The sequence below is a fragment of the Carlito syrichta genome, unplaced genomic scaffold, assembly GCF_000164805.1.
Source record: "Carlito syrichta isolate Samal-C Ts95f unplaced genomic scaffold, Tarsius_syrichta-2.0.1 Scaffold304553, whole genome shotgun sequence".
In the NCBI taxonomy this organism is placed as follows: Eukaryota; Metazoa; Chordata; class Mammalia; order Primates; family Tarsiidae; genus Carlito; species Carlito syrichta.
Genome location: NW_007248649.1, coordinates 1,158,748 through 1,180,202, shown reverse-complemented (window position 1 = coordinate 1,180,202; position 21,455 = coordinate 1,158,748). Strand labels below are relative to the sequence as shown.

The following is a 21,455-nucleotide window of genomic DNA, read 5'->3' as shown; positions in this document are numbered from 1 at the left end:
TCAAATGCAGGATACAGTTGAAATTCTTTGTCTTAAAGATTGTCCTTCCTCCCTCCCTTCCTCCCTCCGTCTCTCTCTCTCTCTCTCTCTCATCAAGGTCTTATTCTGTCACCCAGACTGGAGGGCAACCTGCTGGACTCAGGCGATTCTTCCACGTTTATGGCTCACCATAACCTTGACCTCCTGGGCTCAGGTGATCCTTCCACCTCAATCTCCCAAGTAACTGGACTACAGGCACGCGCCAAACTCCCCGCTAATTTTTTGATATTTTGTAGAAATGAGGTCTCACTATGTTGCCTGGGCTGGTGTTGAACTCCCGGGCTCAAGCAATCTTCCCACCTCAGCCCCCCAAAGTGCTGGGATTACAGGCCTGAGACACTGCCCATCCTCTTTGAACACATGCTCATTGTATATTTTTTCCTTCGTTAGTCTTCTATCTTTAGACACCTTAATCACTGCTGGTGTTTTCTTTGCTTCTTTTAATGAGAGAAGCGATACATGGAAGGAAAAGAAAATTGCTGTCAGATGAACGGCTACCCACGACTTGCCAGGCCTAGGACAGGGGCCGTGGGCCGTAGGATGAGTGAGTCCTTGTGTCCAGGCAGCTTGTGAGAGTTGGTGCTGCCTGTAGCCACACTGGCACCTAGGCTCAGGAAAAATTAGTAATACTGATAGTATCTTTATTTTAAAACTTGATATTTTGTCCGTTATCAATTTTTTGCATTCTTTTGATCTTAAAAACATTTATAGGCCAGGCTCAGTGGCTCAGCCTGTAATCCCGCACTTTGGGAGACCGAGGTGAGTGGATTGCCTGAGCCCACGGGTTTGAGACCCGCCTGGGCAACTTGGCAAGACCTCATCTCTAAAAAAAAAAAAAAAAAAAAAAAAGTAGCCAGGCATGGTAGCGCATGCCTGTAGTTCCAGCTACTTGGAAGGCCGAGGTCGAAGGATCCCCGGAGCCCAGCAGATCAAGTGCCACTGCACTCCAGTCTGGGTGACAGAGTGAGACTCCAACTCAAAAATAAATTAAAAAAAAATAATAAAAAATAAATAAATAATGTTTGCCGGGCTTGGTGGCTCAGCCTGTAATCCCAGCACTTTGGGAGGCTGAGGTGAGTGGATTGCCTGAGCCTGCAGGTTCGAGACCTGCCTGGGCAACTTGGGGAGACCTCATCTCTACAATAAATCAAAAAATTAGCCAGGCATGGTAGCGCGTGCCTGTAATTCCAGCTACCAGGAAAGCTGAGGCGGAAGGATCGCCGGAGCCCAGCAGTTGGAGGCTGCGGTGGCCGGGAGCGGTCACTGCACTCCAGTCTGGGTGAAGAGTGAGATTCCAACTCAAAAAAACAAAAAACATTTATTTAAGGCCAGGTGTGGTGGCTTACACCTGTGATCTGGTGGGAGGATTGCTTGAGCCCTGGAGTCTGAGGCAAGCCTAGGCAACATAGCAGACCTTGTCTCTACAATTTTTTTTTTTTTAATTAGCTGGACATGGTGGTACAGCCTTCTCAGCTACCTGGGAGGCTGAGGTGGAAGGATTATCTGATCCCAGGAGGTCGAGGCTGCAGTGAGCTGGTGAGCCATGATTGTACCACTGCCTTCCAGCCTGGGTGACAGGGTGAGGACCCTGACTCAAAAAAAAAGAAAGAATTGATTTAAAATACTACATAAAATTAGAAAATGGGTTCATCGGTATTACCAAATATGGTGCATTCTGTGAGATACATTGTATAAGGGTGGGAGAATGTTCTAGATGAAAAGAGTCTAAAGCGACATAACCAAATGCAATGAGTGACCCTTGAGTGGATATGGATGTGAGTTCTTTGGTGCCTCCTTAATATTTACATCTCAGGTGAGAACCTTACTTGCCTCCCCGGGTCCCAGCCCTGGAAAGAATGCCGGGGACAATATAAACCAGGTCTGGGGTTCTATAGGGAGGACACACATCAGGTTAGGGTGAGAACAACCCGCAAAGCTTCCAGAAGAAGCCTTAAAAGATTAGTAGGATTTCTGCCTGTCAGAGATAGCTGAAGCTGAAGGGAGCCCATGTGAAAAGGAGGCCTCTCAAGCAGAAAGAACAGCATGAGTCAGGGCATCAGCAGTGCAGGCTTGAGGTTTGCAAACAGTGGGCAGGTCAATCACTCTGGGAGTGGGTTAAGCCTAAGGTCCTCATGAAAGAAGAGACTGCAAAGAGAGATTTGGACCCTGCTGTGAACTACATCTATTTTTTCTTTTTTTAAGTTGGAGCTTCACTCCGTTGCCCAGGCTGGAGTACAGTGGCACGCTCATGACTACCCCAGCATCGACCTGCTGGACTGAGGCAATCCTTTTGCCTCAGCCTTCCAAGTAGCTGGAACTATAGGTGAACGCTACCACGCCCGGCTAATTTTTTGATTTATTGCGGAGACTAGGTCTCGCCAAGTTGACCAGGCCCTTCTCGAACCCGTGGGCTCAGGCAATCCTCTCACCTCAGCCTCCCAGAGTGCTGGGATTATGGGCTTGAGCCACCATGCCCTGCCTACCTCTATGTTTAATTCAGGATGGAACCAGTGAAAATCTTTTTTTTTAATTTTGGTTTGTAAATTAAAGTGCATTTTTAAATGTTTTCTTAAATTCTTCTTACGTACTTTCATAAGAAGTAGTCTAAGAACTTCAAATGTAATCTTGCTATTGTTTAAGAAATATGCCTCTTCAAATCCAGTGTAAGGTGATATGAATGAAAATAGGTTGTCAGAAATTTAGAAGCAAATAGGATAAAAGACTTGACGATTGATAATAAACACAATTTCTATGCAGCCTGGATTTTCCAGGAAGGTCTCAATTTAAAATTTTCTGTGGTTGGGCATGGTGGCTCATACCTGTAATCCCAGCACTTAGGGAGGCTGAGGTGAGAGGATTGCCTGAGTCCAGGGGTTCGAGACCAGCCTGAGCAACATGGTGAGACCTCATCTCTAAATAAATCAAACAATTAGTTGGGCATGGTGGTGTATACCTGTAGCCCCAGCTACTTGGAAGGCTGAGGCAGAAGGATCACCTGAGCCCAGCAGGTCAAGGCTGTGTAGTAGCTGTGATCATGCCATTGTACTCCATCCTGGGTGACAGAGTGAGACTCTTATGCCAAAAAAAAAAAAAAAAGCAATATGGAAACACTGTAGCAACTGTTGAATCTACATGATAGGAATATGGGTGTTTATAAAAGCTATTTCCAACTTCTCTGTATGGCTGAATGTTTTTATATTAAAGATTGGGTGGAAAATAGAACAAAAGATTAAGAATTGGGACTGTCCTGAAAATCTAGGCTATAATCAATCACCAAGTCTTTTTCCTACTTGCTTCTGACTTCTCACTGATAGCTTATCTATGTTCAATCACATCACTGCACACCTGACTTAGAATAAGCCTACACCTTAAACAAGGGCAACAATGAATAAATGCACCACACATCAAATATAAAAATCAACTGAAATTTAATTATGGGTCAAATATAAGAGCTAAAATTATAAAATTTCTAGAAGAAAACAAAGGATAAACCCTCAGTGACCTTGACTGCAGAAAAAATTTCTTAAATATAACACAAAAAGCATAAACTATAAAAGAAAGAAAATCAGAAAATTATACTTCATAAATATTAATATTCAAGTTAAAATCACAGTGAGATCCCACTACACACCTGATAACTGGATAAGATGAAAAAAACTGACCACACTCAGCACTGGTGAGGAGGATGTTGGGCACCTGGAATTTTCATGCACTCCTAGTAAAATGGTACTTTGAAAAACAGTTGAAACATTTCTTAGAGAGAGTTGGTTAAATACAACCAACTGTCAGGTGGAAATACTATTGGGAAGTAAAAGCCAGCAGCTGAAGAGGAAAGGTGACGGTGGGCACAGGCCATTTCGAACGCCAAGTCAGGGAACATGTATAGCTGACAGCCCTCAGGGCCCTGGTCACATCCCTCATCCTCTCTGGAATGATCCAGTACAGGCCAACCTGACTGGAAGCAACTGTGACTTTGTGGCCTGAGGCTTTCTCTCTGTGGGGCAGACGTATATGTATGTGAATATCTATACAGACATTCAACCTTTAGGAATTTACCAAAGTAAAATGAAAACAAAAGTAAAAACAAAAACAAAAACCTGTCCACAAATGTTCCTCATAGCTTTATTTGTAGTAGCCCCAGACTGAAAACAACTAAAAGTATCCATCAATACATGAATAGATAAATTGTGGCAAACCCACACAATGACTCTCAGCAATGAAAAAGAACAAATTGTTGATACTCAAGGGGAAAAAAAACCAGCTCAAAATAAGTATGCTTAATAAGCAAGTGAAAGAAGCCAAAGATATTTCTTTTCTTTTTTTTTTTTAAGTTGGAGTCTCACTCTGTCGCCCAGACTGGACTGTAGTGGCCACTCCTGGCCACCACAGCCTCGACCTGCTGGGCTCCGGCGATCCTTCCGCCTCAGCCTTCCGAGTAGCCGGAATTACAGGCACGTGCTACTGCGCCCGGCTGATTTTTTGATTTATTGTCGAGATGAGGTCTCGCTGCCCAGGCGGGTCTCGAACCCGCGGGCTCAGGCAATCCACTCACCTCAGCCTCCCAAAGGCGCGGGATTACAGGCTGAGCCACCGAGCCCGGCTGACAAAGATATTTCTATTTTCTGTGGATGGCGTTTAACTCATGCCTCTATGCTTTGGAAATTAGAGCTATGTGTGTTATATTTCTTTTTGGCAGGAGTACTTCACAGGTCTTGCTGTGTTCTTCATAGCATCACACGAGGAAGTGAATAGACTGTCCCACTCAGTGATGCTACATTTGATTATCTAGAGAAGATAGAGATTGCCAGATCTCTCCTCTATGAAGATGTATTTTTTTCCCTTTGCTATTAGGAAGTAATGTGCTGCACATTAGCCAAAATTGAATATCTTGTTTGCCGTTAACTTTTACCTAATAGGTTTTTTGTTTTGTTTTGAGTCAGGGTCTCACTCTGTTGCCCAGGTTTGAGTGCAGTGGCATGATCATGGCTCACTGCAGCCTTGACCTCCTGGGCTCAGGTGATCCTTCAGCCTGAGACACCTGAATAGTTGAGACTACAGGTGTGTACCATTACATTCAGCTATTTTTTAAAAACGTTTTTAGAGATAAAGTCTCACTATGTTGCCCAGGCTGCTCTTGAACTCCTGGACTCAAGCAGTCCTTCCACTTCAGCCTCCCAAAGTGTTGGGATTACAAGTGTGAGCCACTACACCTGGCCTCCTAACAGTTTTATTGTCTATTGATTTTATTGCCTAAACTGATTATTTCCTTAGTTTTTTTTTTTTAAAGCATTGATTTTTAAACTCTATTACGTCTTATCAGCGAATGGGCTGTTTTCTTCTTAGTCAACTGAGACAGAAAAGTATTTGAATGGAATAATTTTTCATGTTTTATTCCCTTGACAAACTCACACTCATCTTTCATGGCTCTGCTCAAGCCCTGACTTCCTTCTCCTTCCTAACTTCATAACCACAGAAACTGTTTTCAGATCATTTCACGAATGTCACTTTTTCATTCACTCATTTATTCAAAATTTGTATTGTGTCCATAGCATATTTTAGGCCCTGTTCTAGGTAGGGAGATAAAGTGACACATAAATCAAGTGAAGTCTCTGGCCTATATTCTAGTGGAGGTGGGGAGACAGACTATAAGTAAATATAAATACAACCAACTGTCAGGTGGAAATACTATTGGGAAGTAAAAGCCAGCAGCTGAAGAGGAAAGGTGACGGTGGGCACAGGCCATTTCGAACGCCAAGTCAGGGAACATGTATAGCTGACAGCCCTCAGGGCCCTGGTCACATCCCTCATCCTCTCTGGAATGATCCAGTACAGGCCAACCTGACTGGAAGCAACTGTGACTTTGTGGCCTGAGGCTTTCTCTCTGTGGGGCAGGCCCATGCTGGAGAGCAGCCCTTAGCCAAGGGCAAATGGTACTGAGATGACAAACTCCCCAGGTTTCCCTCCCCCACGTGTGGGAAGACTTTGATTTGTATTCCACATGTCTCCCAGATGCTGCCTGTGGAACTGAGCCCAGTTGCTCCCAGTGGTAACCTGCTCGTTAAAATACTCTGTATTGGTTCCTTCCCTTTGCTGTCTCACGTCTCTATTTGTCTCCCAGTTCTTCCTGGCAACACGTTTTACAGTTCATTTTACATACCACTTGCACTGGGATCCTTAGTTTTGGAGGAACCCAGTGTAAATCAATAGCTCCTCGCAGTGGTTCAAGGAAGAAGACCCTCAGAATGAGATTCTGGAGTTGGATCACTTGCTGACTGACAAAGACACCCTCAGTGTTGGTAAGCAGGAGAGTGATCATCTCTGGAGTGCTGTAGCATCACTGTTACTGAGAGCCTTGCCTGTGATGAATGGGGATTGTGTAAGTAGAAGAAAATGCAATGGCTGAGAGAGGAGCTCTTGAACTGAGAAGTACAGGGGCAGTGGTGATTATGAGAATGATGAAGCTGGCTGGCTGTTAACTGCCAGAAAAGTCATGAAGGAAGATGATAGTCTCAGGTCATGTAACCATCCACTGAGAGCCTGAGTTGGAAGCCAGAAATCTTCCATGGCATCATTTAAAGGGAGCCTCATCTCCTGCAGACAGAGGGTAGCGTGAGCTAGAGAAAGAGACTCCAAATTTAATCTTAAGTACAACCGATCTAAGCAGGAGGCTGAACTCACAGCTCACCATGTTTTTTACACTAAGCTCAGGCTCAAAAGGAAGGACAGAGGTCCTGCGAGCTCTGATGGGGATATTTGGGTGAATGGGCTTGAACTTGAACCCCTAGATTCCTCTTAATAATTTGAGCCAGAATACTCTGGAGCCTTTCCCCTTACCAGGAGAAACCAGATTCCCATTGCCTGGAGACTATGCAAAGACTCTTGCAAAGGAAGATGCCTTGCAAGATGATGCTTGTCTGAAAGATCTTTCCCTGCTTCTCTTCACTGCATCTAGACCAATAACGAGAAGTCTTATTACGTGGCAAGCAAGGAAATACTGTTATGTGAAGAAAGGGATTATTCACCAACAGCACTGCAGAACCTGGCAAATATGTGCCAGCAGGAAGTGGGAGAACTTGCCTACAAATGGGTCTTAAAGGTGCCTGATCAGGGAGGGTGGAATACAAGGCTGAATAGGGGAGAGTTTATTAATAATTAATATGGTGACTCAAGACTTGCTATCATGGTAGAATGCCTAGAACCTAATACATTGCAGAAATGGTTCTGAACTTGAAAACAACAGTGAGATGGAGACGCTGGTGTGCTGTAGCACAATCACGGCTCACTGCAGCCTCAACTTTCTAGGCACAGGAGATCCTCCTGCCTCAGCCTCCTGAGTATCTGGGACTACAGGTGTATGCCACAATGCCCAGCTGATTTTTTGATCTTTTAGCAGAAACACGGTTTAGCTATGTTGTTCAGGCTAATCTTGAACTCCTGGGCTCAAGCAACCTTCCCACTTTGGCTTCCCAAAGAGCTGGGGTTCAGGACTGAGCCACCACACCCAACCAGATGCTGGAACTTCTTAGAAGGATACGAGAAAGGGGTCAAAAAGTTCAAAGAGGTTAGAAGTAAAAATGCATTTATTATGCAATATCAGGGACCCACCAGCCAGTAACATTTCCTGGGAAAGCCCAGAGGACACTCCCTTTACTGAAGTGATAAGGAATGTGCTACTACATTCCAGGAAGCTCAGAATTGTTTGTCCTCTAGATCAAGATTGATGGTAAGAGATGTCCCAGAGTCAGTGGGAATAACAGGATTCTGCAGGCCAAGTTGGTGGTACTAAACTGCCAGAGGAAATGGAAATACAATTACTGTTATGTGTATCAACCTGAAAAACTCTTAGGAAACTAAAGTTGAGTGGGAAAAGATTGAGTCACAATCATTTGGATTTTAAAACCTGAAAATGGAAATATGTGCATGTGTGTTTGTGTATGTGTGTGTGTGTGTTATGACAGGTAGGTAAGAGCAAACATTAGAATGGTTACTTCTAGGAAAAGAGGGAAGAGAAGGGGGATAGAGAGAGATGTACAAAGGAACTTCTAAGATGTTGGTAATACTGTATTCTCTTTCTCAAGCCAGCTGATGAGTGCACAGGTGTTCGTTTTATTGTTATTCTCTGTATACATGAATTACAGCCTTTTGAGCATACTTAATATTTAACAAAAATAATGTAAATAAACATAATCTAATCACAATTCCTCACTGATTGTAACGCTCAGCAGAGAATAGTGAAAGGATCATAAGTTCCTTTGGCATCAGATAGATCCAGATTCCAGCCATGCATTGGCTATGCAACCTCAGGGACATTACTGAGTCTTTGGGTAAGAGATTTCTCACCAGTAAAATGGTTTTGGTAACATCTATCCAGTGGGTAGTAGTAAGGATTAAATGAGATAACTTACATAAGGTTTATAGTCAGTGTCTGACACTGGTATTTTGTTATGGCAGCCCTAGAAAACTAATACTGTCGGGCAAGTATAATTATCCCCAATTTCTAAATGTCTAGAGTGAGTCTTAAGGGTTAAGACTTATTCAGAGTTACATAAGTAGTAAATGGGCAGATTGGTACTTGAATCTAGATGCCAAATTCTGGTTCTGTCCATTGCAGTCTGCTTCTTTTCTTTTCTTTCTTTCATTTTTTTTTGAGTTGGAGTCTTTTTTTTGAGTTGGAGTAGAGATTAAGTCTCACCAAGTTGCTCGGGCTGGTCTCGAACCTGTGGGCTCAGGCAATCCACTTACCTCGGCCTCCCAAAGTGCTGAGATTATAGGCTGAGCCACCAAGCCCGGCCTGCTTCTTTTCAAATTGTATAATCAATCTTTACAAACTTAATTTTAAAATTTAAATTATTTTTGTCAAAGTAATACAGGGATTTGTAAAGAAAAACAAGGGTCACTTGTCTTTCCCCTCATCTCAGGTGGCTTCCTTAGAGGCAATCACTTGCAACTCTTTTAGGTCTTTTCCCCCTTGGTAATTACATCTAAATAGCATGCTCATATATGTATGTGTCATCGTTTTTCAAATCAAGACATCATCTAATTTATCCAGGCAAGGTGGCATGCACCTGGAGTCCCAGCTACTTGGGAAAATCAGAACAGGATCACTTGAGCCCAGGAGTTTGAGGCTGCAGTGAGCCGTGATCACACCGCTGCCCTTCAGCCAAGGCAACAAAGCAAGACACTATATAAAATTTTTTAAAAAGACATCATTTATAAATTTTGTTCTATTAAAATCAGTATTTAATGAATAAAAAGCAGACACATACTCCCCACTATTCCACTCCCCTCATTCTAATATAGTTTTAACACAACTCTTGATACTTTTCTTCTTCAACATTGTCTGAGTTTTTGCTAAGGTGAATTTTCTTTTTAACTTTCATATTAGGCTTTCTTCAAATCTCTGGTGATCCTTGGCTGTTCATTTATATTTAAGAGAAATTCTGCTCTCTGATTTACCCTGCACCTTCAGAGGCAACTGGTGACTTCAATTTCTGATATTTGGGGGGGGGGGGGTTCCGCATAAGGTATTGGCTTGTTAATGGGGGACACTCTGCTGCAGGAACTTAGGTTTTAGCTTCTTTTTCTCAAGTCAGTTAGTCTTTGTCCATTTACTTTCTAGCTTCTAGAATTTCCTGATATCTATTTTCTGCTGCCATTGCCTCTCCTGTTCTCTTTGTACTTTTTGTACCTTTTTTTTCTTCTTCTACACTTATCTAGGAAGTTTGAGGAGGAAGTGGAGAAAACACATTTTTCAGCATGAGTTTATATTTCTAATTTCTTGAATTTTTATTGTTAGTCAATAAATCATAGTATCATCTCAATTATAAATGAATGGAAATATCCCTGGGTAACTGTCTTTCCAGTTGCTTCTGTCAAAATCTCTTTTACCTGAAAACCTCAGCTTGTATTATCAGCAACAAGAATAATACAATAGCTCGTATTTAAGTGTCACTTCTATAAGACTTTTGTTCTTAAAACAAGGTGAGGACGTTGTACACGGCGATGGACCTGCTAAACATAAACACACTGGAATTGAGGGATGTCCCACTGGGGAATTATCTGGATGGTGCCAGACCCTGTGCAGGACAAGAGAGGCTTCTGTGTGGAGGATGGCCTGGTGTGTGCTGGCAGAGCCTGAACAGGAAGAGGAGAGATCCCTGCAGAGGGGTGACTCGACATAGAGCACCAGATCTCAAGCAAAGAGGAGAGGACACCCACACTGTGGGGTAGTCTGGGTGAGCTGTCAGAGCCCAAGTCTGGTACAGGGGGTGGGGGTGGGGTGTCTACATTGTGATGACCTAGCACAGTGCTCAGAGCACAAGCAGGTGGGGGAATGCAGTAGCACAGGGGAAGAGGCAATGGTAGCAATGTGGATTTGGATATACACCAAGGAATTGATCAAGTAAATATATTAAGGATATTGGGAGTCAGGCTCATTAACAGCGTGCCAGATTAAGCAAATCAAAATACAGCAAATATTTAGAAAATAAGATATTATTGCATGAGACATACCTATACTAAACATGCAATCATTTTTCTCACCTTAGGAGAAAGAACTCCTAAATATGTAAAAGGAGAAAGCTAGAATAAGCCCTGAGCTATTGGATTGGAATTAAAAGTTACTAACATGAACTCATGGATTGTGATGTATCTGCATCTATATGACATAAATCTCACTATGTAGAGATGTAAATGTGTACACATGTGTGTCCCTAGTTCTGTTCACTGAGAGCCTGGGAACTGGGAACCCACACTGCCACCAGCTACCTACTTAGCTCGTGGTTTCTTCTAAATGACATTCATCACTTAAAGGAACCAGGGCTCATTAGTAGGGCGCCAGATTGAGCAAATAAAAATACAGCCCATATTTATCAAACAGGATATTATTGCATGGAACATCTCTATACTAAACATTTACTCCTTATTTATCTAAAATTCAAATTTAACGGGTTATCCTGTATTTTACTTGGCAACTCTACTTAGAGAATGACTGATTCCAACACTGGGGCAGGGAAAACATAAGATGAGCCTGGGATGTTTTGTTGTACTAGAAAGTAAATACTCAAAGAATGATGGGATGAAATGACACAGAAACCAATTTAAAGGGGTCCCCACTAGCCAAATAGGGAGAAATTTATTTAGGCATCAATGTAAACAAAGAATAATTGTAACAGGTTACAACCCACTGAACAAAATAAGAAGCCATGAGCCCATACTGTTACAAATGAAAGAGTAGAATGAAAGTTTGGGTAGGAATAGATCTAAAGTATCTAGATCTAAAGTATCTCTTCACAGAATACTTATTAATTACAAATGGAAAAAATAGTAACTTCATCTTGGAGTTACTTCCTTGTGAAACCAGGTAGACACCATTTTAATCGAGTGATTAAAGTGTATGTCACGAGTAACAGGACAAACTGAAACTGAACATCACCTGAGGAGGTGCAGTAAGAATGCAGTAGCACTTTGGTGATGTTCCTGTTAAACACAAACACACCAAAATGGAAGGATGTTACAAAATAACTAGCTGTAATCCTTAAAATATTGAGGTCACGAAAGTCAGAGACTAAGGAAATGTTGCAGACTAAAGGACACTAGAGTTACGTGACAATTGAATACAACACATATTCTGAAGTAGATCCTTTATTTTTACTATAAGGGATGATATTACTGGCACAATGGATGAAACTTAATGGTGCACGATCAAGCAATCCTCCTGCCTCAGCCTCCCAAAGTGTTGGGATTACTGGCGTGAGTCACCGGTGCCTGGCTGTACTTGCAACTTTTCTGTACAGTTTGGTTGTCTTAAAATAAATAAAAACAATATTTTCAGTTTTCAAAGAAAATGAATATTTAATCATTCTTATAATGGGTCTAAAAAGATAAAATACCACTAATGAAACGTTTTTTGCAATGATGATGTAAGAGACTAAAAGTCAACCTTCTGGAGATCACAAATTCTTTAAAATATTCCTGAAATGAAATTGCTAGGATTTTTTTTTTTTTTGAGTTGGAGTCTCACTCTGTCACCCAGACTGGAGTGCAGTGGCCGCTCCCGGCCACCGCAGCCTCGACCTGCTGGGCTCCGGCGATCCTTCCGCCTCAGCCTTCCAAGTAGCCGGGATTACAGGCATGCGCTACCACGCCCGGCTGATTTTTTTTGATTTATTGTAGAGATGAGGTCTCGCTGCCCAGGCGGGTCTCGAACCCACGGGCTCAGGCAATCCAACCCACCTCAGCCTCCCAAAGGCGCGGGATTACAGGCTGAGCCACCGAGCCCGACTTGCTAGGAATTTTAAACTACAAGAAGCAAAAAAGCGATGCAACATAGTAATGATATTTGTATGCAACGCATTGGGGGGAAAATGCTATCAAATCAAAAATCAATGGTAGCTCTTTCTAGTGTTCGATGGTGGTATTTCATCTTTTGGGTAGTTGGTCCTTTTAAGGAAAGTGAATGATACACCTTTAAGTCACTGGTAACTCTCTACCTTGTGTCTATCCTTCCTCTTTTCCTTATTAACATAACTCAAATCTTATGTTGGGCAACAATGCCCAGGCTTCTTGGACTGCTTTAGACCTGGGCATGATCTCAAGACATCACTCTATCGATGAGAGCTAAACACAAGTGGGCTGCAAATATTGGGAAAATAATCAGTGTGGACGTGATTCTTGAGGATCAGCAGCCCATTAGGCAATGAGCTTGATGATAAACATCAACATGACGTGGATAGCAATAGACAAAGCAAAGGGAGAGAAATAGGGTACAAATGACATTACTGAGCTGTTCCACCAACCTTAGACTCCCTATCAGCTGACTTTTCTGTTAAGAGAGTGAACCCTCTCTCTACATGTGTATGTCAGCTGGGTTTTCTGCTATTTGTATCTGCATACATTAACAAGTCCGGCCGGCTGTTTGGTGAAAGGTGAGACCCAAGAGAACTGAATTGCTTGCTCAATAAAGTAAAAATCTTATGTTTAAGAAGACTGCTTTGGAGAGATGTGAGGAGGATGTGGGGGTTATAGTGGCAAGTACAAGGTGATTGGAAGACTTCACCAGAGACATAATCAGTGAGAAATTCCCTAAGGTTGCAATTGGCCAACAGTCTCAAGAAAATTATATCTGACATTGATCTTGAAGTTGTTTCCTGTGCTATAAATTGGTTCTAATACTCCAACAACCATTTTTTACCCCTGAACCTTGAAGTCTGCTACATAGAACAGTCTTATGATAATGAAAGAACAGTGTCCAGCTTGGCTCAAGGTGCTGAAAATAATTGAGGATGCCAGCCACGGTGTAGTTGGCTGGCTCTGATGTCTTCACATGAACATCTTCATTAAGTTGGTATGTCACTCAAGTCCAACAGAGCTTAAAGGAAAACAGAAAAGACAGTGGGTTGTGTCATTGTATTTGGTTATTAAAAAAAAGTCAACCATGGAATGAAAGATTGAGGAGGCTGAGGAAATCTTCACCCTTGAAGTGGAAGCCTATTTGTTGAAAAGAAAGCCTTTAATAAATATCCGACGTTCTCATATGTGGCATTTCTTTACAGAAAAGTCAACCTCAAAGGTCTTTGTTTTCTTTTCCCTAAAAGTTCTCATTTGCATTGGAACTCAGAACTCGGGTTCCTGTAAAGATGGTATAACTGTCATGTCAGGTCTCAAAAGCCTGTGGGACCCAACCTCAGTAGTCTAGAATACTAACATAATTACTTGCAATTCTCTGTTTCTAAATGCAAACTTGGCATTAAATGCAGCAACTTACATTACGGCTTTATATTCTGCTCAGATCATTGTTTGAGATCAGGCACTCTCCCTGAAGCGGCAAGTAAGAAATCTGGATTTCCTTCTATTATGTGATCCAGTATTTTAACATCCTTTGCTTCTAGCATTGTAGACAGGGAGGAAATCACAAACTGATTATTTAATGGCCACTTTAGGAGTCAAGCATTTAAGTGACACTTGCTACTTCTGCCCACATTCTACCGGCCAGACTAATCACGTGGCCCTAACCTGACTGCCAGAGAGGTTGGAAAACAGCCTTCCTATGAGACCAGGAAGAAGGAAAAGGAATGTCGACATCTTGTACCTACTTTGCAGGGTCTTTTGAAGATTAAATAAAATAGCTGCATATTCTAGGTCGACAAATGTTATGTCCTCTCCTACCTTTGGGATCAGGTTAAGTACAAAGTAGTGGTGGTAAGTCATGGTGATGGTGGGTTCTGGTGGCAAAGGACTCCTAGTGAAAGGACTTGGTACTGGCTACTTGGAAGGCTGAGGCGGAAGGATCGCCGGAGCCCAGCAGGTCGAGGCTGCGGTGGCCGGGAGCGGCCATTGCACTCCAGTCAGGGCGACAGAGTGAGACTCCAACTCAAAAAATAAAAAAAAAAAAAAAAAGAAAGGACTTGGTAAAGGAAATCAGATGGAGATTTTGGCAGAGGTTCTGGTAGCCTGAAAGGTGGGTAGAGAATAAGAGAATTGTGAAGTGAGGCACTCTTGAAAGGATTCCTAGAAAGTTAGAACAGTTAGGGGAAAGGGGTGAAGTAATAAGAGTTTTGGCTGGGAGAAATATCAGAGTCTTTCATAGGAGGAATGGGGGACAAAGGTGGAAGGAAGCAGTGTTTAAGAAATGTAAAAGTTACCTTCAGAGCTGGGTTCGGTGGCTCAGCCTGTAATCCCGCGCCTTTGGGAGGCTGAGGTGAGTGAATTGCCTGAGCCCATGGGTTCGAGACCCACCTGGGCAGCAAGACCTCATCTCTACAATAAATCAAAAAAATCAGCCGGGTGTGGTAGTGCATGCCTGTAATTCCGGCTACTTGAAAGGCTGAGGTGGAAGGATCGTGTGAGCCCAGCAGATCGAGGCTGCAGTGGCCGGGAGTGGCCACTGCACTCCAGTCTGGGCGACAGAGTGAGACTCCAACTCAAAAAAAAAAAAAAAAAAAAAGTTACCTTCAGAAAATAGGGGAATGCTCAGTACCTCAGTGACTCCTCCAACTACTAAATTAGCTGTATTAAGTGTTATCAAGTGAATAAAGCTACTGAAGTAAGATAAATCATCATTCACTAAAAATGTATAATGTTCTCAGTAAATTTAAATATATTACAATTAAAAAAAATTTTTTTTGTAGAGATGAAGTCTTGCTATGTTGCCCAGGCTGGTCTCGAGCTTCTGGCCTTGTCTTGGCCCCCTAAAGACCTAGGATTATAGACATAAGCCACTACTTTGCTCCTGGACAAAATAAAACATTTTCTAAAAAGAGAAAAATTACATGTAATTACTTATAAATATTACACTCGTAGTTTTTCGTTTTTCTAAAAATATTTGTATTTCAATACAATTGAAGTATGCAATGTTTGAAACGTGATTGGATCCAGGTTGCAAGGGTGAGGGGGGGAGCACAAACTGTCAAATATATTGTTGGTAGAATTAGGGAAAACTAAATATGAACTGGATTGAGATATTATAGATTTGTTACTTTTCTTAGGTATGATTAAAGGGTCAGGGCTAGGCACACCCTTTTCTTAGGAAATACTAGCTGAAGTACTTGGAGCAAAACATCATGATGTCTGTAACGTAGTTTCAAAAGGCTCAGAATAAGTATATAAAGCAAATACTGTTCAACACAATGTTAACAATGATTAACTCTAGATGGAAGGGGTATGAATATACATTGTACTATGTTTCTATGCTTTTAGAAATTGCTATAATGAAAATCTGAAAAATGACAAATATAATTGAAGGTTTCTAGAGTGTATTTTTGCTTATCAAGAGAATGAAAGTAGTCATCTATTTATTTGTAGAACACATCATCAGATAATATGGATCAAATAGTTTTGAATGATAGTGTCTAGGGCAAGTATTGAGTTTGGCCCATAGCAGGCATTAGACTTCAAGCTCCATGAAGCCAAGGACAAGGTCTGTTTTGGTTTTTTCTTCTCACCACTACATGTGCAGTATTTAGTTGAGTGCTAGGAAATAATAGGAGATAGCAAATTTTTATTGATTGGTGAAGTAAATGTGAAATCTCTATGACTATGATATCCTAACTTTTTTTCTTTTTTTGAGTTGGGAGTCTCAGTTGTCGCCCCGACTGGAGTGCAGTGGCCGCTCCCAGCCACCGCAGCCTCGACCTGCTGGGCTCTGGTGATCCTTCCACTTCAGCCTTCCAAGTAACTGGAACTACAGGCGTGCGCTACCATGCTTGGCTAATTTTTTAAAATTTATTTTAGAGATGAGGTCTCGCCAAGTTGCCTGGGTGAGTCTCGAGCTCAGGCAATCCACTCACCTCGGCCTCCCAAAGTGCTGGGATTAGAGGCTGAGCCACCGAGCTCAGCCTTGTCTTTCATATACCACTGCCTTTAGAAGTTGAACTATATATTCATAATATTTATATAACTGGTACTTTTAGCAACTATCTATTGTTAATTTAAAAATTTAGCTTTGAATTTTAAGCCAGAAATTTTTGAAGACTTTGCTCTACAAAGTTTAGTTACTTCTTAGCCTACTGTAATATTTTTATTTATTTATTTAAAGCCTGTTTTACTCAGTCTTTTATTTTAAAAATAGTTAGATCAGACAAAAATATTTCATAACTATTATGACAAAACCAAATACATGGCTTGCATCCTGAAGGATTCCTCTGAAGCTTTAAGGTTACATTTTCAAAGATTACAAGCAATTTCAAGTTATTTTAATTTCTATTAAAACCAGTAGTCACTGGCTGAGCACAATGGCTCACACCTGTAATCCCAGCACTTTGGGATGCAGAGGTAGGAGGACTGCTTGGACCCAGGTGTTTGAGACAAGACTGGGCAACATAGTGAGATCTTGTCTCAACAAAAAAGTAAAAATTAGCTGAGCGTGGTAGTGCGCACCTATAGTCCAGATTCTCCAGGGCTGAGGGGGGCATTGTTTGAGCCCAGGAGTTCGAGGCTGTGGTGCACCATGAGTGTACCACCGCACTCCAGTCTGGGTAACAAAGTGAGACTCTACCGCAAAAAAAGAAAAAAGACAGTGGTCATCTATTATTCATTTTTAGAATCAATTTTTGTGTAAACCCAGATGATAAGAAAGGTAACTTGGGAATCTCATCAAACTCTAAGTTGCTCTCTTCTTATATTTTAAAACATCATTGGATTCTGATCGCTTCCAACTTTTTTTCCTTTTTGAGTTGGAGTCTCACTCTGTTGCCCAGGCTGGAGCGCAGTGGTTCACTCATGGCCACCCCAGCAGCGACCTGCTGGGCTCTGGCAATCCTTCCAAGTAGCTGGAACTACAGGTGCGTGCTACCCTGTCTGGCTAATTTTTTGATTTCTTATTGTAGAGACGAGGTCTCGCCAAGTTGCCCAGGTTGGTCTCATATCCGCAGGCTCAAGCAATCCACTTGCCTCGGCCTCCCAAAGTGCTGGGATTACAGGTTGAGCCACTGAGCCCGGCCTCCTCCAACATTTCTAACAGCACTAAGAAAGTATTAAGAACCTCACCACCAAATCTAAGGGCCTTTCCTGCAACACCTGATGCTACTAGCTACTGTTTTCGTTGGTAAAACTTTTTCCTCAAGTATTACAGAAGTATGGTGTGATTCATTCAAGAAGCAATGGAGCCAAGTGACAGAATGGCTAAAGGCAAATTATCTTCCACTTAGTCCCCTTTTAGCACTATTAAATATATTAATCTTTAAAACTTATTTTTGTATCAATATTATTCTGATTCAAAAGCAGTTAGGCTTAAAATAAACTTTATTCAATTGTAGAGTAAGAGGTTTGCCATGTGGAAATGAATAACATTCTATAGACTTGGGAATTATTTACCTTATTGTTCCAAAGCCTGGGAGTCAGTGTGATATAATGGTAAGCATACTGTATTGGAAGTCTTCAGGTGGAGTTCAGGCTTCCTATTTAATCACTTTCCTGACTCTGGATTAGTAAATTTCTCTGTGTTTCACCTTTCTCCAGTTTTAAAATATCACTGACTCTAAACAAAGAACTGAGAGATAATAAAATAATAAAAACATTCAAATGCAACATATTGGAGAAATGAGCCAAGTAGTGACATGGATGGCATACATTTAATGTTAATGAAATTTACATAAAATCCATATATTTTAGCAGGAACTTTCGGAGGAAAGAAAAAGCCACTGTGACTTGTATAAAATCATGAACCTGGGAAATGAAAAGAACCTGTGTAGGGAAAACAATTTTACATAGTTGCCTTGAGAAAAATATACAGCAACAAAGACAACAGAGTTTAGTTACACAGATTTAAGACAATAAAAACTGCCTTCATATACTTGAGGGAAACTAAAACACAACAGATCAAAAAGCCATGATGAGGGATTACAGCAATAGCTAAATAGTTGAAAGATGGCATTATTATGGAAAGTAAAGAATTTTTAAAATTTGTTTTATGGCCCTCCTTTTAAAAAGTTTATAGACTGGGTGCATAGACTCATGCCTATAATCCCAGAACTTTGGGAGGCCAAGGTGGGAAGATTCTTAAGTCCAGAAGTTTGAATCCAGCCTGGAGAACATAGTAAGACTACCCTCCCACTTCTACAAAAACAAACTAAACCACCTCAGTCAGGCATGGTGGAGTGTGCCTACAGTCCCAGTTACTCAGGAGGCTGAAGTGGGAGAATCACTTGAGCCCAGGAGTTCAAGGTTGCAATGAGGTATGATCATGCCACCGTTCTCCAGCCTGAATAACAGAGCCAGACCTTGTTTCAAAAAAAAAAAAAGTTCATACTCTAATTTTTAAAAAATTGGGTAAACTGTAATTATTCTTATTTGGAAAGAACTCATTTGGTGGCAGTACTTTACCTGAAACATATTGTTCAAATGTGGACTGCAAAAAGATATTGAAAAGTTTGACAACTCAGAGATCAGGCATTAAAAAGTTAAAAACACACTTCAGAAAAGATGAAATCCAAATGGCTAAAAAAAAGGTCAACAACAGCATCAGTGATCAGGGAAATGCGGAAATGCAAGTTAAAACTACCATATACACTACATACCCACTAGACTGACAAAACTAAAAAGGACTGACAATATTAAGTGTTGTGAGGGTGTGAAGCAGTAGATTCATACATGGCTAGTGTGTGTGTGTATTCCCTTAGAAAACAGCTTGACATTGTTTATTCAAGTTTATGATACACATAATACTCCCAGGTATATATCACACAGAAACAGAGTTAGATGAGATGGAATACATATATGAAATGTTTACATAGGCATTTATAACAGCTTCAAACTGGAAACCCGGATGTCCATCAACAACAGAATGGCTAAATACATTGTCACATACTGTTACAATGGAATACTGTTACATACAGCAATGAACATGAACAAATTAGGACCTTAAGAACAACTTGAAAAACATATGGATTACAAACAATGTTGAGGAAAAACAAAAATAGATTATATATTATATTGTCCATTTACATAAAGTTCAAAAGAAAGGGCAAAACTAAACAACATATTGTTTAGGGATGCACGCTTGTGATAAAACAATAAAGAAAAGCAAGGAAATGATTATCACAACAGTTAGAAAAATGGCTAAATTTAGGAGGGAGGGAAGGTCATGGCTTGGGAGTGGAGGGGGATGCTTTTGGGGAAAAAAAAAAAAAACAACCAATGAACCCAGGAAATGAAAGGAAGACTCACAATATTCCTTGGTGGCAACATTCCATTTCTTGACCTGGTTGATTTGTTATGAGGTGGTTTCCTTTATAATTACTCATTATGCTATAAATTGCCTTATGCATTTAAAGTATATTTCACAATAAAAATGCTAAAAGTAATTGATATAGTATAGATGACATTTCTGGAAAGAAAAAGAAATTTTGCCAGATAATTTAGCTCATGCAATTTTTGACAGTAAAAACCACTGATGTAGGATAATAAAATACTGATTAAATAGTTTCTCATAAGAGTTCACTTTCAAGTGTAGGAGTTAAGAACCCGATACAAATCTCCCTTTGTTATATTTTAATATGATATGCAGATCTTTATCATAAATTGATGAACCAGGAAAACTGTTACCTAAAACTTCAAAGTTTTTGGAATTTTGGATTAAGAAGCTCTTTTTTCCTTTAGATTAATAAGCAATACAAGGTACTAAAGAGATGCAGACTAAGTTGGAAATAAATGAACTTCCTTCTTTCTAGTCACCAGTTCCAGTTTTTTTCCTTCTGTTATCAAGCTGGGTAGTAAGGTGGGTGGATCTTGCCCAGTAAGCTTAGTGCAGCTGCTACTTCATAAGTAGGTGGCTCAGGGTTCTCCTGAATACCTTTCTGTCCCTCAGCGTTAAGACAATGAAAACAGGTCAGGCTGCTGAAAAACCCTGTGGTACACTCTTATCTGGAGGTGTTCTCTGCTGAGTTGCAGAGCTCTGATGCTTGCACTTTTCTCAAAGTCCACAAAGCTTACACTCCGAAGCATTCAGCTTCACAAAATCCCCTAAATCTGTGTGTCTGCCTCCTTTAATTTCCACCATTTGCCTGCTACAAGATAGGAAGAGAGGAAAAAACAAGTATTTATTTTGTAGCCGTGCAGGCCCATCACTTGGTGGTCTGATTCCCTGAGTCTTATTTGGAAGGATATAGCAAAATTAGTAAAATCCAAGTCATTTAGGCAGAATATTTAACCTGGCTCTTGGACCTTCAGGTCAAGGGCATACTATCAGGTCCTGCTTTGTGGGTCTTTCCTTGCTTTCCCAGTTTCCTCCTTTGCCCCTCCCACTGCCTTTTCTGCAGCATTTTAATGAACACCAGCTCTTTTATTTGCCCAGTTGCAAGTTTCCTTCCTTTACTGTTTGCATATGGTGGTGGCAGAAGTGGCAGTCATCCTGAGCATCCCAAATCTATCTGTAATTCTCTTGCCCCTACCTCACCCCCTTTCCCAGGTAGAAAGACTTGTAATAACCATTCCTGCCGCTTCCAGAGAAGGCAGGATGTACTAGAGTCCAGAGACAGAACTGTGGAATCTGCTCCCTTTCATCATCGCTGCTGCTTTACTCTCATTCTCACACTATCCACCGGGACAGGTTCAGGACAGACTTGATGATTCTAGACCTTTTATCTTCAAATTTCTTTTTCTAGAGAACCACACCTTAAACTTCATGAGTTTTTACTTGATATTTTCTAGAACAACATCTGTAGGAAAGCTCCAAAATAGTAATATTTATTTCAGAAAGGATATAACCCTTGAACCAGGCCGGAAACACAGGCCAAAATTTCTTGGTGACGGATGGACACCGATGAACAACCAAGAGACAAGTTTTCCAAAGCTCCAAACCACAAGAAACAATGATTCCTAAAAGTGAGGTACTACTAAATTCTTCCTTGGAAAAAACAGTCAAAAAAAGCCCTCCACACTCTCCCAGAGGATGGCTCCCTTCCAATCCTTCCCCCGCCCCC

General features: G+C 41.2%; 1 protein-coding gene across 1 annotated transcript in view; it reads right to left on the bottom strand.

Annotated features, from left to right (window-relative positions):
• The window catches only part of LOC103262556, a 73,757-nt gene that overhangs the window by 51,540 nt on the left and 762 nt on the right, over positions 1–21,455 (bottom strand). The gene's annotated exons all lie outside the window — the stretch shown is intronic.